The sequence below is a fragment of the Lygodium microphyllum genome, chromosome 29 (genome assembly GCF_053477565.2).
Source record: "Lygodium microphyllum isolate KBCC chromosome 29, Lygodium_microphyllum_v1.1.10, whole genome shotgun sequence".
NCBI lineage: Eukaryota > Viridiplantae > Streptophyta > Polypodiopsida > Schizaeales > Lygodiaceae > Lygodium > Lygodium microphyllum.
In genome coordinates this window covers 53,505,913-53,527,930 of record NC_141163.1, presented here as the reverse complement: position 1 = coordinate 53,527,930, position 22,018 = coordinate 53,505,913, and positions in this window count along the sequence as shown.

Sequence of the window (22,018 nt, the reverse complement as noted above, 5' to 3'; positions counted from 1 at the left end):
ATCTGCACCGAAGTATATACACGGTTTGGGTCCTCAAGTGCAAGACAATACTCCGGGCTTGCTTAAAGTTCGACCTGTCTCCCAAACTAATCAAAATATGTCTTGTGCACGATAAGAAGACTAGCACTACCCTTAGGGAGAGACCACATGAGAGGTTTTCACTTGCGGGTGTTGAAGACTCCAACGAAAGTTTTGTTCGCTCTCATCAACACCCAACTCTGAATGCTTATCCCTTACCATCCGATAAGCCCGCAAAGACTCGTCATGAGCAGAATCCCCAATAACCCAACACTTGTGCTGGCCGTCAATGCAATCCCCAACATAGAATAGCCCTACCACCAACTCCAACAACCTTCCCCCATCCACCTTGGCCACCAACAGGCCCCCAGGACCTTCTTCCACACCACCACCAACACTCCTACACAGAAACCACAGACGTCCTTGTCACCCACGTCTTCGGTGCATGCTACAGCCTACTACCTATGACGGTGAGTGCCATGGGACTGGCACTCGTCTAGGAGGGGGGTAATGTTAACCCCAACACGAAGAAAGCAAAAGGAAATAAAAAGACGCATGGCAAAGGCGGAAAAAAGGTAGCTCGACTGAAGAAAGAAGAGGAGGAAAGGCCAAAGGCGCAAGGGAAACCTTAGGAGTCCAAGGCAAATGCAAAAGGGGAAAGACGCATTTTAAAATAAAAAGGCGCACCTTGAAATCTTGTAAAAGAGCGCCGGGCTCTCACCCGTGCAATTTGTAAATGTAGATGGGCGGTAGAAAGGAAGCTAGGAAGATAGAAGAACAATGGGAAAAAGAGCATGGGCTACGGCCGGCCATGTAAAAAGGGGAAAAGGGAATAACCGCCCAAAAGGGATTTAGGGTTTTGTATATAAAGTTGAAAAGTGAATGAGAAGCTCATTCTTGTGTGTGGCCAAAAGTAGCTCTCCTCTTCTTCTTCTTCTTCTTCTTCTTCTTGCTTGCTTGAGCTTGTGCTTGAGAGAGGGAGTGTGAGAGTGTCAGGGAGTGAGTGTGTGAGGGTGAGGGACCGAGGAGGAGAAGCTCTCCATCTTCTCCTCTCTTCTTCTCCTCTCTTCTCTTTTCTTGTCTTGCTCGCGGCAATGGAGCTTGGAGCTTGGAGCTTGGAGCGGGAGGATCGAGCTTGCTTGAAGCTTGCACTTGGATCGTGGAGCTACCGGAGTGCGCATGAGAGGAGGTAACTCGAACGACATCAAGGTAAGCTCACTACACCTGTAGATATGGATGGCGCATCGGTTATGTGAGAGGTAGCCATTAGTGCTCGGCTTGGAACGCTTGAAACAATAAGTGGTCCGTGGGTCTTGGCGGTTGAGTGAAAGCTCCCACAAGTGAACTTGTAGCCAAGTGGCTCATGGACAATATGTCTGTTGAGTAGAGCGCAACAGCCTTATCCACCATTACTCTTGGGATTAGGGGTCATGCAGGGGGCAATCTAAAATCCCTATTGTAGCAAAGCAGTTAGACAAGTATGAACCTAGCAATGACCCATATAGCTTTGTGGAGCGATTTGAACAAGTTTTCTAAGGAAACGGTCTCATGGACCTTGCACAATGCTCTCAAGCTTTCAGTCTATGCTTAGGTGATAAGGGGAGAATTTGGTACACTAGTCTAGATGCAATGAAACGCATGAACTTTGCACATCTTAAGGACCTCTTTATAAAGAGATTCTCTGAGGCAAGGTACTCTGACAATCTCATCGTCCAATTGATGAATGTCAGTTAGAGGAAAAAGGAAGACGTAAGGGACTATGTCACTCATGTGCATAGCCTCTTCAAGAGGATCCCTGCAAATGAGTGACCTAACGAGAAAGCTGTGTCTACAGTATTTATAAATGGAATTCGAATCGAGGAGCTCTACAAGGCTTTAGCTAGTAACTCCAGTCTACACCGAGACATGTTAGCTAGAGTCTTTGAAGAGGTGATAAGGGTGGAAGATCAGCTTAGGGAGCGAAGCATGAGGAACACCAATCGGGACGGTACAACTCAGAGAGCTCCAGAGTGGTCAACAGTTTCAGGAGAGAGAGAGAACTCTAGCATACGGGAGAAGGGAAAGAGTGTTGACCAAGGCTAGGAGCTAGCTGAGGTAAGAATGGAGCTTGCACGATTGCAAGAACAAATGAGGAAGCTTGTGCGGTTGCATGTGCAGTGTATACACTATGGTGGTAACCACCTCCCAGCTAAGTGCCAAGATCCTAGGTCTAGGCCATGCTCGAACTACGGTAGGTTCGGTCATGATGCATTACATTGCAGATTGCCAAGGAGATTCCCATATACGCAGCAATATAACCCTCCATACTTAGGCAACATGCTACCTAACCTCTTTGGCAGGGGAGCCCAGTTGGCACTTCAAGCACCAAATGACACAAGACGAGCCATTCCTAGGCTAGAGATGAACCCAACAGGCATACCCAGACTACCAGGGCCCTATGTAACCCATCCACTGAGTGACACTCCTGTTCACTATATGGAAGAACCTAGTGAAGAGGAGACCTATGTGAACCCTTACATATCCTATGATGAGGAAGACAATCTAGCCCTAATGGACTATCAACCAGTACCGGTAATGGTGCTAGGTAGAGGATGAGACAGAGGCTTTGGAGGACCAAGCCAAGATCCAATCTCATGCTGGACTTGCGGTCATCCATGCCATATTTCATCACGCTGCCCAGAAAGGGAACAGGCAAACAAGGACAAAGCTGACCTTCGATGCACCGAATGTGGAATCACACACCTATTTCCTAACTGTCCTAGACGGAAGCCATCAACTAGTTTTTCCAACGTCCCCTCAGTACCCTTGGGGTTGTTCGGTGTGGAGACCTTTGGCAGTGAGGATACGCCCATCCCACTACATGTCATGACGCAAGCATAGACAAAACAAACAGGCATCTCATTGCTTGGGCCAAGTAACCTGGATGCAGCCTCATTGGGAAAGAAAAGCTGGAGGAAAAGGAGAAAGGGAACGGACGCAAAGATTACCCTTAAGACTGAGGAAGCTACAATGCTAGTGTAGGAAAGAGAGTCACTGATGCAGAGGCATAGACCTCAGCTCCTAAGACAGGAGAACTAGGGAGTGCCAAGGTAGGGGAATACCCCCACCCCAAATGGCAACTCAAGGCTATAGCCAAAGTCAAAGAGTGGGACAAGGTCACCCAGGAACACCTTAAGGATGTAGAGCCCATACTGGAAGACCAAATTGAAGACCTCTCTAGTGTGAGTACACCCGCTTCACCGTCACGACCCCAATCGAGAAACGTACCCACACCACGTGAGATGCCACAGAGGCAAGACCAAGAAGAAGCATGTCAGCAAGCTAACCAAGACATATGGCCAAAGAATGCTGACCAAGGAGGAAGGCAACCACCCAGCAACCTCCTCACCACTTTAGTAACCACTCCAGTAGCCGTGAACCTAGGAGATCTGCTTCGGCAACACCCTTCCTTATGGCAAGAATTAAAGTATTGGGTGGAGGGAAAGAGGAGCATACTGCCACTAACTTGCAAGAGCAAGACGCAGTCACGCAGATTCCAAGCCTAATGCTATACTCAATTCCAAGGTCACTGCACGTTAATGCTTTCTGGGAAGGCACTGAGATGCATGCAGTCTCACCTATCTTAGCCTTGGGGGATGTAACACGAAAAGGAATCATAGACACAAATGCCGGTGTTAGTATCTTGAGCCACTCATTTCTACAGGCCTGGGAAACCCACCTGTGGAAATGGCTAGGTCCAATGTCACATTGGCCAATGGAATGAAGGTTAGACCATTTGAGGTCCTAAAGAACTGGCTAGTGAAGGTCGTAGGAGTGCAGTTTTCCGTGAACTTCATTGTCATGAAGGGACTGGACTATGACATACTGCTAGGCCGACCCTGGATGAGGAATGCGCGAGTTATTGAAGATTGGGGTAACAATCTCATCTTATTGGGGAATAGAATAAAAGCAGTAAGGGTTGAGATGGATACCTGGAAGACTATCCTCCTTCCCATCCGTTGCATGAGCCACCTATGCTTGAAGCCCCTATCAACGTCTACGTGGCCACTATTACCGAACTGACAGATCAAGATGAAGAAGCAGTGGCACCCGCCTACTTACGAATCACGATCACTGCAGAATGGACGTATTCTTTTGAAGCCTTGATCAACGAAGGTGCCAACTATAATATCTTGACGCATGACCATTGGACACGCATTGGTCAACCTAAGTTACAGCCTCCAAATGCTAAACTCAGACCATTCGGGGGCAACACTTACTCACTCTTAGGAAAACGCAAAGTGGTCATCTCTATCGAGTTTGAAAGTATACCAGTCTTCTTTTATGTGTTGCCAAACACTAAAGGGGCTGGTAATAAGTCACTACTAGGTCGCACTTTTAAAAAGCATACGAACTGCAATGTGGACTATAACCTAGATCACATCCATCTTGCTATAGGCAATGTGCGCATAGTGACTACTTTCAACAAGGGTTATCTTGATCCTTCTACAATTGCAAAGCCACCAATAGAGACCCCTACGACCACGCCCATGACCAAGTCTAGGGTTATCTTGATCCTTCTACAATTGCAAAGCCACCAATAGAGACCCCTACGACCACGCCCATGACCAAGCTTGGGGAGAAGGGTTGTGATATCTCACCCCACGCTCAAACTGCTAGAACCAAGCCCACCAAGGCCATTCACAAGGCCAAAAAATCCACACTCATATGGGTGCCAAAACGACAAGGGCCACCTCCTTGTAAACCGCAGAAACATGCTTCTAAACACAAAAACTATCAGTCATAGCCTAAGAGGCAGCTCAGACGCTATCGACATAGGCGCACTACCACGCTGCGTTGGATCCCCAAAGATCTCTTGCGAGCACAAGGATACTATGAGGGCAACCCCTAGATATGGGTGCCTAAGAGTGGACATTCAAGAGTCTCAACTCTAAGCAACCCCACTCCAACTAGAGAGGCTTGCACATACGGAGCCCAGGTTGCAAAGCAAGTCAGACCAGCACCGATTGTGATTAATGAATCCCAACACATTTATCATCCAAAGCTAGATGCCCCAACATTATCCAAGTCAAAAGAGTTGTGCACCCCCATGTTGGCTCGGATAGAATGCAGCACACCTCCTATGCCACTAGAGCCCCGTGCACCATCTCAAAGTGCTCTTGAGTACAAAGTCCCATCCGTGATGTCATCAATGGAGTCACCACTATCTAGCCCAATTGCACCATCACCACCAGCAAGTCTTAGGCCTTCATATGAAAGAGATCTTTCCTTTCAGTGGCCAAGGATCTTGTTGAGACCTCGGGAGATGACATAGTGACATGCATCAAGGAGTTACATAACACCTTCACCACATTCGCTAGGAGCTATGAGAGGCTTGACCTAGGACTTCTTGATGAACCCCTTGCTTCTGATGTTCATGCGTTGCTATGCACTTGGAAAGACTACGAGTTTATGATCCTCAAATTTTCCAAAATTGATGCCGAATTGATCGCTAATGGAGAAATCTCAAAGGAGCAAGCTGTTCTCAGAAGACTAATTACCTTGTACCGTAAACTTGCTCGCTCTACACCTAAACAAGAACTGGAGGAGTTCATGCTGCTTGCTAGCTCTGCTTCTTCGTTCTTACAACTGTGATATGCCTTGTGACTCCAATGGGAGAAAAAAGGCTGCTGTATCATGACCATGCTGAGCAAAGAAGGGCAATCAAAACAATTGAACACGACCGTACTTATGTGGCACCTCTTTCGTTTAGGGTTTTGGCCATTACACGCAACATACACTTAGACGACCATGTGTTGGCTCACCCTTACATTGACCAATTCCTCACAGAAGACGAGTTGCACGTTGCTAGTCGCCTCAACTCTGGGGACATCTTTCATGATGACTTGACCTATATCACCCAAGCTTCCATACGACCATGCGAACTTGATCGTCATGCCTAGCTTGAATATAACCCTAACCTCTATACTTGGTTGTTGGCCAAGTAACTCGCCCCACAAAGTCCATGTGAGCCTCCTTATCCCCTTGCTAATCCTAGGAAGGATTCCTTTAAAACTTAAGGAAAAGGGGGGGGGGGAGCAAAGTGAGAGCCAAGTGATGTAGCAAGATGTATAATGGATGAAAATGGTCAACTGAATTCAAATATGAAAGAATGCAAGGATGAAATAGATGTTGCTTTTGAATTATTTCCAAGTTTCATGCCTCTGAAGCAGCATGGCAAATTGTCACATGCATTCTTTCTTGGGCTTTTGTTAGCGATGAATCAATTCATAACGCTAATATTGGCATGGTGTAATGACATGCACCTACCATGGCAGGATAGGGTAAACTTCCATTCACTGAAGAGGAGCTGAGAAAGTATGGAATCAATGTTGAGACACATGGATTGAGCCGGATCACGTTCAAACATACCATGAATTTAGATGAAGCCATCCTGGAAGAGCCGGCAGTGAAGGAGTTGGTGGACAAATGCAACCTCTGAAAGTACGTGGAAAAGGTCAGACAGGCTGTAGATTACAACATGTGTGCTAACTTCTTAAGGAGCTTTGATGAAGATAGGAGTTGTGGCACGATCACAGTAAGGATTGGTGACCAGGAAAGAAGGGTGCAAGTGCCCCTTAATGCAACTATTGTCGAGAAAGCCCTGGGGCTTGTGTCCAAGAAGGAGAGATGCCCAAAAAGAGATGTGTATGCCATGATGGGAATCAAAAAAGAGGATGTGCACATGGTGGATGGAATCAGTTTAGCTAATATTCTAGACCCCGCAGTAAGGATGCAAGCTAAAATGGTCCACGCCCTTTTCTCGGGAGATAGATACAACGCTTTAATGAGCAGAATCGGGGTGCCATTGCTAGAAAGCATCGTTGCAGGAGTTTGAGAGGAGGTGGATTGGAACGGCTTTGTTCAGAAAACTATCAAGAGTTCAACCGTGCTCCTGGCTCCATCCGCAGCACCAGCTAGTGGGGAGTCTCCTCCCTCTACTACACGATCTGCAAGAAAAAAGCTAGCCTCGAAAGCCTCTAAAATTAGATACAGAGGTGTCCTGACGGTAATCATCGATGAGGCTATCAAGGATGCCGGCATAGATGAAGAGCAAGCTATGCACCAAAGCTCACCTCATTGCGAGGAAGAAGGCTCTAGTGAAAAGACAATAAGCAACAAAGGAGAGCCGGAGGTACCACCCACGCAAGCGGCTAAACCACAGAAGCAAAAGAAGACTAACAAGAGCCAGAAGAAGAAGGAAGAAAGGCTGAGCAAAGAAGAGCAAGCCAAGATGAAGAGGGCTCAAGGAGAGTCAAGGAGGGTGGAGGAGGAACGAAGGAAAAAGGAAGAGGAAGAACTCGAAAGAATTAGAGAAGAATCAAGGAGGGCAGAAGAAGAGAGGCAAAGAAGGGCGGAGGAGGAAGCCGATGAGCTAAGGATGAAAGAACTTGCTGAGTTGGCAGATGCCACTCGTAGATCGATCGAAGAAACCCATGGGGGAGGAGAGATCAACCCTTTGAGTCCTCGCCATGAGGCTGAAGCAAGTGGCAGTGTGGAAGCGGCCCCAATGGTTGTAGGCAAGGGCAAGTCCCTACTACACCCCCTGCCTTCCTCCTTCATGCCAGTGCCAACCGACACCACAACTGCCCCGCAACCCATGCCCTCTCTAGACACAGCCCAACTGATGAGCATGATAAAGATACTTCTTAGTAAAGTGGCTGAGATTGTACCAGAAGCCGAAGCAAAAAGGCCTGCTGTCTCGCAGATGCCGAGTCCAGGAAAGATCCAAAACGATAAAAGCTAGAGGCATCAACCACTACATCCCCTATTCCCATGCCGCCTAGTGCCGACTACGACGCTTATGTGGCTAAGCTTCTAGCACAATTGGATAAGGCAAAAGAAGAAAAGAAGGTGGCCTTGGTGGAGCTAGAGAAAGAAAAGGAAACTTTGGTAGCCTTAAGGCTAGAAGTTTCAAAGCAATGAGCCAACCGAAGAAGGGAGGTGAAAGCACTACAAGATCAGCTAGAAGCAAAAACCAAGGAAGCCCAGGACAATGAGATCCGTCTAAGACAAAGGCTGGAGGATGAAGAACAAAACTTGGTGGCGGAGCAGCAGAGCTTAAAGTTACTAGTGCAGTAGTATGCTGACTTGGAATAGAGAACTGCTAAACTGGAAAGGTACGGACAGGTAGCAACACAAGAGGGCAAGCCAAGTGAGCGACAAGAGGATGCCATAGCTTTTCGGCTACGGTATGGACTTGAAGAACAAGACAGATTGGAGAGAGAGATAGAGCTCCTAGAACAGGAAAGGCCGGCAATCCCCGCAACAGAAGCACAAAGGCTGCAAGATGAGGCATAACAACTGCAAGGTGCATTGGAGATTGCCAAGGGAGACATAGAGGCCCTCATGGCCATGGCCTTCACTCAAAGAAGATTGCACCTTGCAGACATCCAAAGTCACTAGTAGCTTGTGCAAGAAAAGTCAGAACTAATTGCGGAGGCAGAAAAAAGACTCAGCATTGCAAATCAAGCAAAAGAAATTACTGAAGAACAACTGGCTCGAAAATCTAGGAAAAGGAACCAACTGTGGTTCTTAACAAATGAGCAACAACAGGTTGTGACAACCTTGGCAAGTGAGCTGGAGGAGGGAAGAAAGAAGATGGACGAGAGAGCCAACGAGTGGGAAAAGAACAATTTTGAAAAAGTTAGGCAATTAACAGAACACTTGGCGGTGGCTAAGTGCGAGAGAGTGCTTGTCGAGTCCATGGCAGAAGCTACTGATGTATGCGCCAACGCACAAAGGCAAGCCTTCCTCAACACAGTACTACATATCACCCAGGCAGAGGGCAATGATTCAGTGGAGAAGGTAAGAAGGAAGCTAGAACTGACTACCCGAGCACTAAGGTATGGCCTTCAAGAACGGGAGCTTCCAACAGGCACAGGAATCACAAAAGAGCAGCAATTTCACTACCTATGTCGTGCTAGCCTCTCCACTATTGAGCTTAAGGAACTTGGGTTAGAAGAGCATGAGCAGCCACCACCACCACAAGCGGCCCCAGCAGTTGCCGAGCAGAATGTTGAAGAGGGTCCAGACTTTGAGCAAGATACTGAAGAAGAGCAACAACGAGTGCCCAGTCCGCCTCTACCAAACCTCCTACCTAAAGAGCCTAAAGATGCCCACATGCCCGAGCACATTGTGGCAGCTAGAATAAGAAGACAGGAACTAGTAGAGGAGGCCCAATGCAGAGCACGATCACTACCAAGACAATTCCTTGAAGAGCCGATGCCACTACACGGGGGGATCCCCATCCTATCGATTGGCCTCAAGAATTGGTCATATGGTGTAAATGGGAGTTCCAGATGAAGCCATTTGAACTTTCATTTGCTTGCCCACGCTCTTTGTATTGTGCATTGCCTCTAGGCATTCTAGCCAAGATCAAGGATCTGGCTAATGATCTTGCAAATAGGTGGATAGAGGAAAGGAGCCTCATAATAAGTACGTGGAGGCAAGAGCCTGTAGACTACTGGTAAGACAAGGTAAACAGGGTTCCCAAAACCGTCCAAGGCCATGAGGCACAGCCGAAGTGGTGGAGGAGGATTTGGGACACCAATTTTGACGCCTGGACCGCCTTCTGCAGCTCGCTCCCTAAAGAAGGCAACGACCCCATCTACATGCCTTACCCCCGTAGGCATGGATTTGACTATGATTGAAACATTCATGGGGATTTTGACTTTCCTAAGATATATAACGTTAATGCCCGGAGCCCCGAGGAATGCCTAGCCTTTAGGTTAGAGGATATCCTCCCATCTATCAACCGCTTCCTCACGGATTTTTCTTCTTGCCCAAATCTAGCCTTCTTAACCACCTATAATTATCTTAGGCTTATCAAGTTCCTACTAATGCAGAGACCCACAATCGAGGAAGCCCACCTCCCTCCACTCTTTTTTGACATCAACCTAGGGATAGATAGTAGAGCCATGACTAGATTAATGATGAGGGCAACCCTGCTTCCCTCCTTTTACCTAGAAATCTTAAAGGATATGAGTGATACCCGCTTCACGAGGTGCAATCATCCTTTCTTGTCATCCACACCTCTGAAGGCCCGAGCCGATATTAAAGAATATCTACAAAGTCGGGCATTCCTATCCCAATGCTTGCGACCGCCTCGTAATCCACAATTGAAGGAGATGGGCATTAGCCAGAATATCTTCCTTGTAGTTTATTTATAAAAAAAGAGGCATGAGGGCTCACTTCACTCACTACACCTAGGTTTTACACCTAGCCCCTCCTCCACTTCATGCTTAGGGTACATCAAGGCCAGGACTTCCAGACCTGTCACCCTAAGTCTTGCACTCCACTTTCAACAACACATGAACTGGGTCCTCAAGTGTGGGACATTACCAAGTGCTTACCCAAGGTTAGGCCCACATCTCCCAATTTCACTACACATGCACTTACACCACACCGTGAGACAGACACACCCCTTAGGGAGTGCACAACTTTCTCTTGTAGGCTATGATCGTGACTCGGTGAATGGCTACCCATCTAGAGAAGATTATCCACGATATTCGCTAATGCCCAAGAATTTTTCTCTGAGTCGAACAGAACACCACTACAACAACTTCAGGAAAAACTTCTGCATATTCCGATGGATGGATGGACCAACATGCTTGATGTAGCCGACCATCTGCCTGTTGATGGCTACCATGACTGAACCAAATCAAGCAGAAGGAAAACTCAGTGATGGACCCACCATTGGCATAGATCTTGGAACCTCATATTCTCCAAATGATTAGAGATCCCTAGGTTTAACAGTCGTTGCAGAATGGGAGCTCACAACTGTGTGACAAATGCCGAGCATCCTCGTGAAGTCTAAAGCACCTCGGAATCTCTCCTAGTCATCGTTAATCAAACTCCATCACCTCTCATTCACAAAAGCACCTTTTGATTGTAGTCATCTACCCGCCAATTCCACTTAGCAATAACCCCAACTACCCCACTACTCCCCACCACAGTGCCATGGGACTGGCACTCAGCTAGGAGGGGGGTAATGTTTACCGCAGCACAGAGGATCGAAAAATGGAGCAGAGTAGCGGGAAAATGAAAGAAGGAGATAACCGAAAGGGCACAGGACAAAGGAAGGAAAAGGCGCCCCGGATGGAGGTCAAACCCTAAAAATTTTGAATGGTGACCTCTCCAAAAGGCCTCAATGTCGCCTCGAGAAAAGAAAAGAGTAAAAGCGCACCATTAACTATGAAAGCGCTCCCAAATCCTTGTAAGAGAGTGCCAGGCTCACTCCTGTGCAAATTGTATGCATTAGTTGGGAATGGGATAAGTTAGAACAGTGGGAAATAGGAAAAGAGGGCCTAGGCTAATGGCCAGCCATGTAAAAAGTGGGGATGACCGCCCAAAAAGTAGGGCATGTATATAAAGTTCAAAAGTGAATGAGAAGCTCATTCTTGTGTGTGGCCAAAGCTTCTTCTTCTTCTTCTTCTTCTCTTGTTTCTTGCCTTCTTGCTTGTGCTTGAGTGAGGGATTAAGGGAGTGTGAGGGAGTGAGGGAGTGAGTGTGTGAGAGTGAGGGATCGTGGAGAAGAAGCTTCCCATCTTCTCCCTTCGTCTTCTCTTCTTCTCTTCTCTTCTCTTCTCTTCTCTCGTGCAGCTATGGAGGATGGAGCTTGATGGGAGAGGGCTTGAGCTTGCTTGAGCTTGCCACAAGGATCGTGGAACTACCAGAGTGCAAGAGAGAGGAGGGAACTTGATCGAGCATCAAGGTAAGCTCACTACACCCGTAAGGTAGGCATCACACGTTGGCTATGTGAGAGGTAGCCATGGCCGCTCGGCTTGAAATGCTTGATCAATAATAAGCGGTCCATAGGTCTCGAGGTAGAGCTCTGTAGCTCCCCTCCATCAGTTGGGTGAGAGATAGCCATTTGTGCTTCCTTGAAACTCTTGAAGCAATAAGCAGTCTGTGGGTCTTAGCGGTCGAGCATGAGCTCCCTCTACGTTTTGGTTTCATTGCTAGGACCAATGGATTGAAGCTTGAGCACTTACATGCCTCAAATCGAGCAACGAAGTAAGGGTTTCATCCCCAAATCGAAGCTTGAGATAGATATGAGATTTTGGGATTTTTATCTTCACAACGAGTAAGTATTTTGGTTTTTTTATGATTAGACAAGTAGGAGGAATCATTTCAATATTTGGTTTTGATTTTTGTTGCATTTAGAGTAGGATAGGATCGAGAAATCGAAGTGAAAAGGTTTAGGATTATTGCTGTAAAATAGGCACAAACGAGGAAAAATGGGAGAGAAGAGCACTTGGATGTGTTAATATCATAAGGGGAGTGATTGGAGAGGTTAGGCAAGGGTTTAATATCCAAGAGGTCAAGGGAGAGCTCATTTGCAACAGTAGCATTGAGAGAGAGAGAGAGAGAGAGAGAGAGAGAGAGAGAGAGAGAGAGAGAGAGAGAGAGAGAGAGCTTGGAGAGACCAAACCTTTGCAGATGATTGATCGATTCATCCTAGATGTTTTTGAGCACATCTGGTATTTTAAAACCTTGATCTTTTTCCATTGATCTATTCTCGAAGTGCTTGTGACCTAGGATGTTAGGCATCAATTGATTCGGGCCAAAATCGTCGCCCCTACCAACATGCAACGTCACATTCGGCCTGTCTGAGTCATAGGCTCGAATGGCCACTTTGGGCCGAACCCCAGAATTGGCCCACCATATTTGGCCCCTCTATATTCAGCCCACCACATTCGGCCAATCATTTTTGGTCCACCATATTCGGTCCACCTTGCCATGTGGCATTCGAACGGCCCTGGCCATTCGGCTCGGTCACATTAAGAAGCTTTACTTGGTCCTTAGATTTGGCCCTGATATCATTAGACCCTAGGCCACTCAGACTGGTTGAATCTGAGACTCAGACCCTACAATTTGGACCAGCTAGGCCGAATCTAGAATTTGTCAGATTTGATATTTGTGAACCCTGACCGACCTGGACCATAGCTGTACGAACCCCTGAGAGCAAAACAGACGAACAAAACACCTTTCTGGTGTAAGAAATGATAGAACCAGTGAAGACCTAGAAGCAATGCCAACCGACCTACTAGCTATCCACCCCGCATGGAAAGATGCAATGTAAACCCTAGAGACCAATAAGAGTGGCCAACGATGGAGCCTAAATCCCTATCCGACCAAGACGTAGACGAGAGTGCAAGATCTACATTGATTGTTCTGCATTGCACCCCCACATTATTTTCGACAAAGTGCACCTAAAGAAAAGCTAAAAGCTTGATTTCGCACAGTGTATGAAAAAGAGCACCACACACTAAGTGAACTTAAGTTGAGGATTGTTTGCGAGTAAGAAAAAACTCACTCGAACTTAATAAACTGAATAATTACCAGTAGGAGAAGACCCTGAAACTTAGATGGGTAATCAAGAACCCCAAGTGGTAGGACCAAGAGGAAGACACGACACAGGAGCTAGATGAATTGAAGGTCCAACATCATTGTAGGCATGAATCTACCCAATTTAATCAACCTCATCAACACCCTAGTGGAATAAGAGACCGTAGACATGGTAGAGACCCGCTCGAACCGTAGATGCAACGAAGAGCTTAATCTAGGGGGGTTTCCCAATGGATGAAATCCAATAGATGGTGAGCAAGTATGACTTGCAAACCCAGATGGACCGCCATGGTAGGCCATCCCAGGATATTGTAGCGGACCTCGAAGAGGAGAGGAAACTAACGTGGAAAGCTTTGCAAGGCATGGTGGCATACAATTAGAAACAACAAGTTAGAAGCTTGCGACAAGACATAGAAATGCGCGGGATTCAACGAGTGTTAGCCTTAGCAAACAAAAATCGAACAGGACTTGGCATAGAGAGAGAGAGAGAGAGAGAGAGAGAGAGAGAGAGCGTTAGAAGGAGACCTTATACTAAACGAGCTTCTCATGAAGCGACTATTAGACAACACATCCACAGAGCAGAGCACAGTAGCACTTGTGACCTTATTGCTTGTAGGATTAGGAGTCAACCAGGGCTCTAAGAGCTAGTAGAAATTCTATGTTGTTGCTAAGCCGTTAGACAAGTACCGAACGATGATCCCTACAGCTTCATAGAGCAGTTTGAGCATGTCTATGGGGCCAATGGCCTCACCGATCTCACCTAGCACTCGCAAGCCTTTGACCTATGCTTAGACAATAAGAGAAGGACTTGGTACACCAACTTAGATACCACAGAACATAACAATTTTAACCATCTCAAGAACCTCTTCATTATTAATAGATTCTCATAGGTTGGGTACTCAGACAATCTGATCATATGGCTCATGAACATGAAGTAGAGAGATAAGGAAGATATCAGGGATTATGTGACCCATGTGAGGAGTCTCTTTAAGAGAATCTTGGTAAATGAACGACCCACGGAAAGAGCGGTGTTCACAGTCTTTATCAATGAAATATGAAGTGAGGAACTCTACAAGGCCTTGGTAGGCAACTCAAGCTTGCAACAAGACACATTGACTAAGGTCTTTGAAGAGGCCATTCAAGTGGATGACTAGCTCAAGGAGAGAAGCTCCAGGAGTCTCTTTAAGAGAATCCCGATAAACGAATGACCCATCAAAGAGCAATGTCCATAGTCTTTGTCAATAGAATACAAAGTGAGGGACTCTACAAGGCCTTGGCAGGCAACTCAAGCTTGTAGCAACACACGATAACTGGGGTCTTTGAAGAGGCCATTCAAGTGAATGAGTAACTCAAGGAGAGGAGCTCCAGGAGTCTCTTTAAGAGAATCTCGATAAACAAACGACCCACAAAAAGAGCAGTGTCCACGGTTTTTATCAATGGAATACGAAGTGAGGAACTCTACAAGGCCTTGGCAAGCAACTCAAGCTTGCAGCAAAACACGTTGACTAGGGTCTTTGAAGAGGCCATTTGATGACTAGCTAGAGGAGAGGAGCTTTAGGAGCTCAAACCAAGGAGGCTAGCTCTAGAACCTCAGAAAGGGTAGCCACATGTAGCGAACGGTTAGTCCCAAGTAGCTAAGATACGGGAAAGACTGCTGACCAAAACCAGCAGCTAGTGGAGATGAAGATGGAGCTAGCAAGACTACAAGAGATGATGAGGAGACCTACGTGCCCACACATCCAATATGTGTATTGTGGTGGAAACCACCTACCAGCTGAGCGTCAGGACCCAAGGTCTCGACCATGCACCAATTGTGGTAGGTTCGGTCACGATGCCACGCAACATTGTAGACTACCAAGAAGACTCCCATACTCCCAACCTTACAACCAGCCTTACTTAGAGAATAGGCCACCAAATTTCTTCAGGACAGGAGCCCCATTGGTTCCCTTGGCACCTAATAATGCTAAACCGGTCATTCCTAGGATGGAGATAAATCCCACAGGCATACCTCGGCCACCTAGACCTTTCGTAACTCATCCACCAGAGCGACACTATAGTCCACTATGTGGAGGTGTTGAATGACAGCGAGCCCTATGTGAACCCTTATGTCTCATACGATGAAGAGGGCAATCCAATCCTCATGGATTATCGACCAATATCGGTGATGGTTCTAGGTAGAAGTAGAGGCATAGGCTTAGGAGGGTAGACACAATAGCTGTTGGGCTTGTGGTCACCCAGGACACATCTCCTCATGCTGCCCTGAAAGGAAACAAGCCAATCTAGACAAGGCATATCTTAGATGCACTGAGTGTGAAATTACACATCTCTTTTTCAATTGCCTTAGACGAAAACCATCCTCTAGTTTGGCAATCATGCCATCAGTCCCATTGGGGTTGTTCAATGTCAAAACACTCGACAGTGAGGTCACACCCATCCCGTTGCATGTCATGACCCGAGCGTAGGACAAAGCAGGCTGGAATATCACTACCAGGGCCTAGCAACTTAGACACAACATCAATCCGAAAGAAAAGTTGTAGGCGAAGGAAAAAGAAAATTGGCACAAATGTCACACTCAAAACCAAGAGTGCCACAACACTACATGTTCGAAAGAAGGTCACAGACGCAGAGGCAGAAACATCCGCTCCAAAGACTACTAAGAAGGGGAGTGCTAAGGTAGGGGGTACCCCAACCCGAAGCGCCAAATAGAAGCCATAGAAAAAGTAAAGCAGTGGGTGAAAGAAACCCAAGAACACCTAAAGGATATCGAGTCCATCTTGGAGGATGAGATCGATGATCTCACAAGCGTATGCACACTAGTTTTGCCTCCATGACCAAAATCAAAAGACGCAACTGCACCGCAAGTAGTGCTGCTTAGACGAAGTTTAAACACCATGGCCCAACAAATCAGCCATTGGCCATTGGCCAAGAAACGCATAATCAAGAGAGAATTAAGAAGTTAGCAATCTCCTCGCAACGCTAGTAACCACCCCAATGACTCCAAGCTTAGGAGATTTGCTTAGACATCATTCGACGCTATGGCAAGAACTGAAGCAATGGGTAGAAGAATCGATAGAGCAGGCAGCAGTCAGCTGACATACACAAGCATGAGGGAGTAACGCATATACCAAGTTTGACGCTGCACTCAGTGCCCCCAAGTCCTTGCATGTTAATTCTTTCTAGGAAGACAACGAAATGCATGTGGTCTCATCGATCCTAGCTCTAAGTGATACCACAAGAAAGGGAATCATAGACAGAGGGCAGGAGTCAATGTGCTTAGCCATGCAATGCTCCAGGCTTGGGTTAAACCCACTTGTTGAGAATGCTAGATTTAATGTCACACTAACTAACGGAATGAAAGTAATGCCATTCGAAGAACTAAAGAATTGGCCATTGAAGATCGCAGGAGTCCAATTCTCCGTAGACTTCATAATCATGAAAGAAGTGGACTACAACATCCTGTTAGGCCGACCTTGGATGCATAACACACGAGTCATAGAAGACTGGTATGATCTTCCTAAGCAATCGAATGGAAGTGGTAAGGGGAGAGATGGATACTTGGAAGACTACACCAGCCAACTTAGATGCCATCTCAACCATGTTGAAGGGTGATGCGCAAGTTAGAAAATCATACGGGCCACTCACCAAGTATATCCCTTGTCTTGAGGATGAGCAAGATTGGATGTACGTACTAGCTACGAGCAATCTGCCATTGTTGGATAATGAGGAGTATGAGCAAGCCGTTAAGGCAATTGGTAAGCCTAGTGACACGCCCTCAGTACCAATTTGCATGATGGCTTGGAGCTCGCATAAACAACCTAACCTTGCCATGTTCCACGTACTAAATAATAAGCAAGAACTCCTTGAGATCTTCAAGTATATGATGAACAAGCTAGCTAGCAAACCAACAGTCACAATCTCAAGCTGCTCAAGGATCTCTTGGATGAATCCAAGTGGTAGTGGACTAAGGAGCACAACCTGAACTGAATATGCAATTGGGCCTTACTAACCCATGAAAAGGAAACATTGTATCAAGACTTAGGAGATGACGAGTAGTCGAATGAGGATAGTTCTAACGTAATGAATACGAATGATTGCTACTCCTTCAGTGGGGGTAACAAGAGCAAAGAAGAGATCAATACGATAGAATATGATACTAAGGCACTGATTTGCAAAAAGGCATGACAAAAGAGTTGGTTTGACAAGAATATCAAGCAACGAGATTTCGAACAAGGAGACTTGGTACTATTGTACTCACTCAAAGGTCATAAACAAAAAATAAAGTTTCGAGGAACTAGGACCTTTCAAAGTTCACACCATCAACCGAACTGGTAATGTAGGACTCAAAACCCTAGAGGGTGAGGGCATAGGCTTCTTCAACAATAGCCACATAAAGAAGTACTACCCTCCCACACACCCACTACACAAGCCTCCATTCCTAGAATCCCTTGTCAAGGTATGAGTGGCTACTATCATAGAAATTGAAGATAAAGATAAGCAAGTCGTGGCTCTGGTTTACTTGTGCATGACTGTCACTACCAAGCAAACACATACAATTGATGCATTGATCAATGAGGGTAATGATTTTAATATCTTGACTCACGATCATTGGGTTCAATTTGTAGACCATAGTTATACAGCCCACTAATGCCAAACTCAACCCATATGGGAGTTTATCTTATGCACTTCTGGGAAAATGCAAGGTTGCAGTCTCTATCGAGCTTGAAAGCATACCAATGATCTTTTATGTGTTGCCAAATGCAAAGGATGTAGGTACAAAATCGCTGTTAGGACGTATATTTAGAAAGTAGACACTTTGTAACATTGACTACCAGTCACAGTGCATTTATCTAGCCATCGGCAATGTACGTATAGTCATGGCTTTCAGCAAGGGCAGCGTAGCTCCATCAAAGCCTACAAAGCCACTCATAGAGCAACCTACCACCTAGCCTAAGGAGGGGGACTTAACTCATTCACAACCCACCAAACCTCAAAGATAGCAAATCATTAAAATCAAAGCTAAGGCCCATGCACCGTAGTTCAAATGGATGCCTAAACATCAAGGGCTGTCACCTAAAAGCACACAATCACCACCTCACAATGCTAGGAACTCGTATTCAAAACCTAGGCGACAGAGAAAAACTATAGACACGAGTGGTTAAGCAATGATAGGTCCCCACAATCTTATTGCAAGCGCAAGGCTATTACAAGGGTAATGCCTGGATATGGGTACCTAAAGCCAAGCTAGCCAAAGGCACTACTCAAATGCCGTTGGCAACCTTGACCACACCAAGCTACATGATAGAAAACGCCCCAATGCCACAAATGACTCAGGCTGCAAAGCCCATATAGCCTCAAATGCATAAGCCAACAGAGACTAAACAAGTCTATTGACCAAAGCCGCAGCCCGCTACTCACACATAGCCTCAACCTAGTCCTGCTAGTGTCCCTGTAAAACCTCACCAACATCTAGTAACATGACATCCGCATCAGAAAGCCAAGCCGAGTGCACTAATGACTCAGCCATGCCATCAAGGACAACCAAAACCGCAACCATCAGCTCTATTGAATTATCTAGTACCGTCAAACCCCAACCACTTGCAGGCCTTAGATCTTCTTACGAGTGGAGATCAATTCTAACCTTGGCTGCAGACTTCACTGAAAATATGGGGGATGATTTGGTTGCTTGCCTTCGATGATTGGACACCACATTTACCACACTTGCTAAAAGCCATGATCTACTAGACCTAGGTCTTTTGGATGAGCCTTTAGCAACAACAGAGGTACATATGTTGCCTTGCTCATGGGAGGAATCCGAATTCGTATTTGTTAAAACTCCCCAGGCAACCAAGGAATTAATTGCCACCGAGATATCATGAGAACACGCACAAAAATGCATCATTATGTCTTATGACAAGAGCATAGCCCTTTCCACCAACCAGGAAATTGAGGAGTTGAAGCAGCTTGCTGACAATGAATCTTCTTTCTTGAGGAAATGGTATGCTCTCCGACTTCAATGGGAGCAAGAGGGCTACCAAATCATGACCAACACGGAGCAACAATGGAAAATCAAAACCTTGGAGTATGACCCCACTTATGTAGCTCCAACCTCCTATAGGATGTTGACTACCATTCGTAACCGACCCCTAGAAGAGCACCTCCTGATCAACCCATGTTTAGATCGAATTTTGACCGAGGAGGAGTTACACATTGTCAGTCGAATAGGCTCCAGTGACTTGCTTATGGATGTTCTCACCTATGTCACTTAAATAAGCATCTGTCCTTTTGACATGGATTGCTATGATAATCTAGAATACAATCTGAACTTCTATACTTGGTTCATGTGAAAGTAAAACACCGAGAGCATGCATTGAATGCCCTTGACCTCTCAAACCTTAATCCTAGGAAGGATTCTTCTCAATTCCAAAGGGGAGGGGGCAAGGAAAATCAAACATGTAAGGTGAATGAAACATGAAAGGAAAAAAGCCTTAATCAATGTCCAAAAGGGGAAAAGAGTGGAGAAAAATCAACTTTTGATTGAGGTCAAAAGTCATAATTTTTTTTGAATAAATGGACTGGTTGAAGGAAATTTCTATTTTTGTACTTAAGCATTTTATTCTTTCCATAAAACCATAATCAATTCCTGCTTACCTTTCAGCAAGAAATTACCTTAAGGACACTAATGGTGAACTATGATATCATGCCAGGAACTCAAAATGGCACCATAGCAGGATTGGGCCCATCGGCTTCCATTCATGGAAGTAGAAAGGGCAAGGTACCGCATCTCCCTCAAGAACCATGCCTACAACCAACTAAAGTTCATAATTATCCACAACATTGGAGAAGCTATGGCCAAGGAGGAGGCTGCCAAAAGAGTTGTAGAACGTTGTAATCTGGCAAAATACGTTGAGAAATTTGGGTACGAGGCTAACCACACCAAATGCATAGAGTTCTTGAGAACCTACGATCCTAATAGAGAATGTGGCATCATGACAGTTGGAAGAGGAGAAGGAGCCAAGTCAACTCAGTAAGGCCTTGGTGGAGAAGGCACTAGGGTTGGAACCCAAGGTGGAAAGGAGGCTGAAAAGAGATGTTTATACCATGTTAAACATAAAGAAAGACGAGGTTATGATGGCATCAGCATTCAAGACATTCCTGACCCAAAGATAAGGCTCCAAGTAAAGGTCACCCAGCCAAAGGTATAATTTGCTCATGCACAGAATCAACGTACCTATGTTAGAGAGCTTGGCAGCCCACTCACTCGATGAGGTCAATTGGAATAGGTATGTGAGAAAGACGATCAACCAATCAGCCAAGGCACTAGCCCTCAAAAGCAGGCCGGCAGGTGGAGAATCCCCATCATCAAAAGGTGGAGCTAAAAGAAAGAAACCATCATCAAAAGCCTCTTTCATTGGGTATAGGGGAGTTCTAAGGGCTCTTATCCAAGAGGTAGTGAAAGAGACGTAGAATGATGAAGAAGAAGAGGTTGACGAGACACCAGAAAGGTCACCTCCCCACCATGAACAAGAGCAATCTAGTGAGAGAACAGTAAGTGACAAAAGAGGAGGAAAAGAAAACACAATCTAGACGTGGAAGGGCTAAGAAAGCAAAGAAAAAGATTGCACAAGAGAAGCAAGAAGAAGAAAGCAGGAAAAATGAGAAGGTAGACTTAAAAAAGGCTAAGAAAGAATCCAAGAAACTGGAGAAAGAAAGAAAAAAGAAAGAAAAGGAGGAGTCTGAGAGTGGAGTTTTGAGCCTGGTATGTGCCTAAAATTTGCCAAAAAATCCAAAATTTAGGAAAAAAATATTCAACATCGAAGGCGGCAGCTCCAACTAGGACGATTTTAAGCACCAAGTGAAATATGACTCTTAAAAGGCACCCGAGCGAAACTTGTGGATTTTTGATAATTTTTCATACTGCTGTGCAGGTTGTCAGGAGTTGCTAGTCAATGTAGGATGTAAAACTGGATGCCCAGAAATTTACAGCACTCGAATTGGAGCCAGGACGGGGAAATGGCCAAGAAACCGTCAAGATGTGAAGAGGTGAACAAACTTTGGGCCAAATGGGTTGTGCCTTTTGGGAGCCCCCTAAAATTTTATGCCACATGACATTTGCAACAAATCGTGGAGAGAAAGAAACATGAGGAAGAAGCGCCTGCAACACGCCGAAAATTGCGCCATGGGATGAGGAGATCATGATGCCAGCCTACAAGCAACCCACATAACCGATCATACCCCTGATCTTCCCTCTCTCTGCTGATCATATCGCTTGTCTTCGCCCGTCCAATGGTGGCTTGGATGAAGAGAGCCAATTCAAGTCTTTCTCTCTCCTCCCTCTCTCTCCCCTAAGGGGCTATTCTTGTGTGCAAGAGGAAAATGAAGAATGGTGGAGGAAAGCTTGTCCGGATGAGACCGGATTGCTTCCGGATCAATGAAGACATGAAGATTGCTGATTGTGAAGATGTTGGACATTGAATAAGGGCTGACCTACAGTCCTGTACCAAAACCGAGATCCCGAGACATGAAGCCTAAGCGGTAATTCAAATTTTATGAAGAAAAAATGAGTTTTTATGCTATTTGATCGATGAAACATTGTTCCCATGGGCTGATT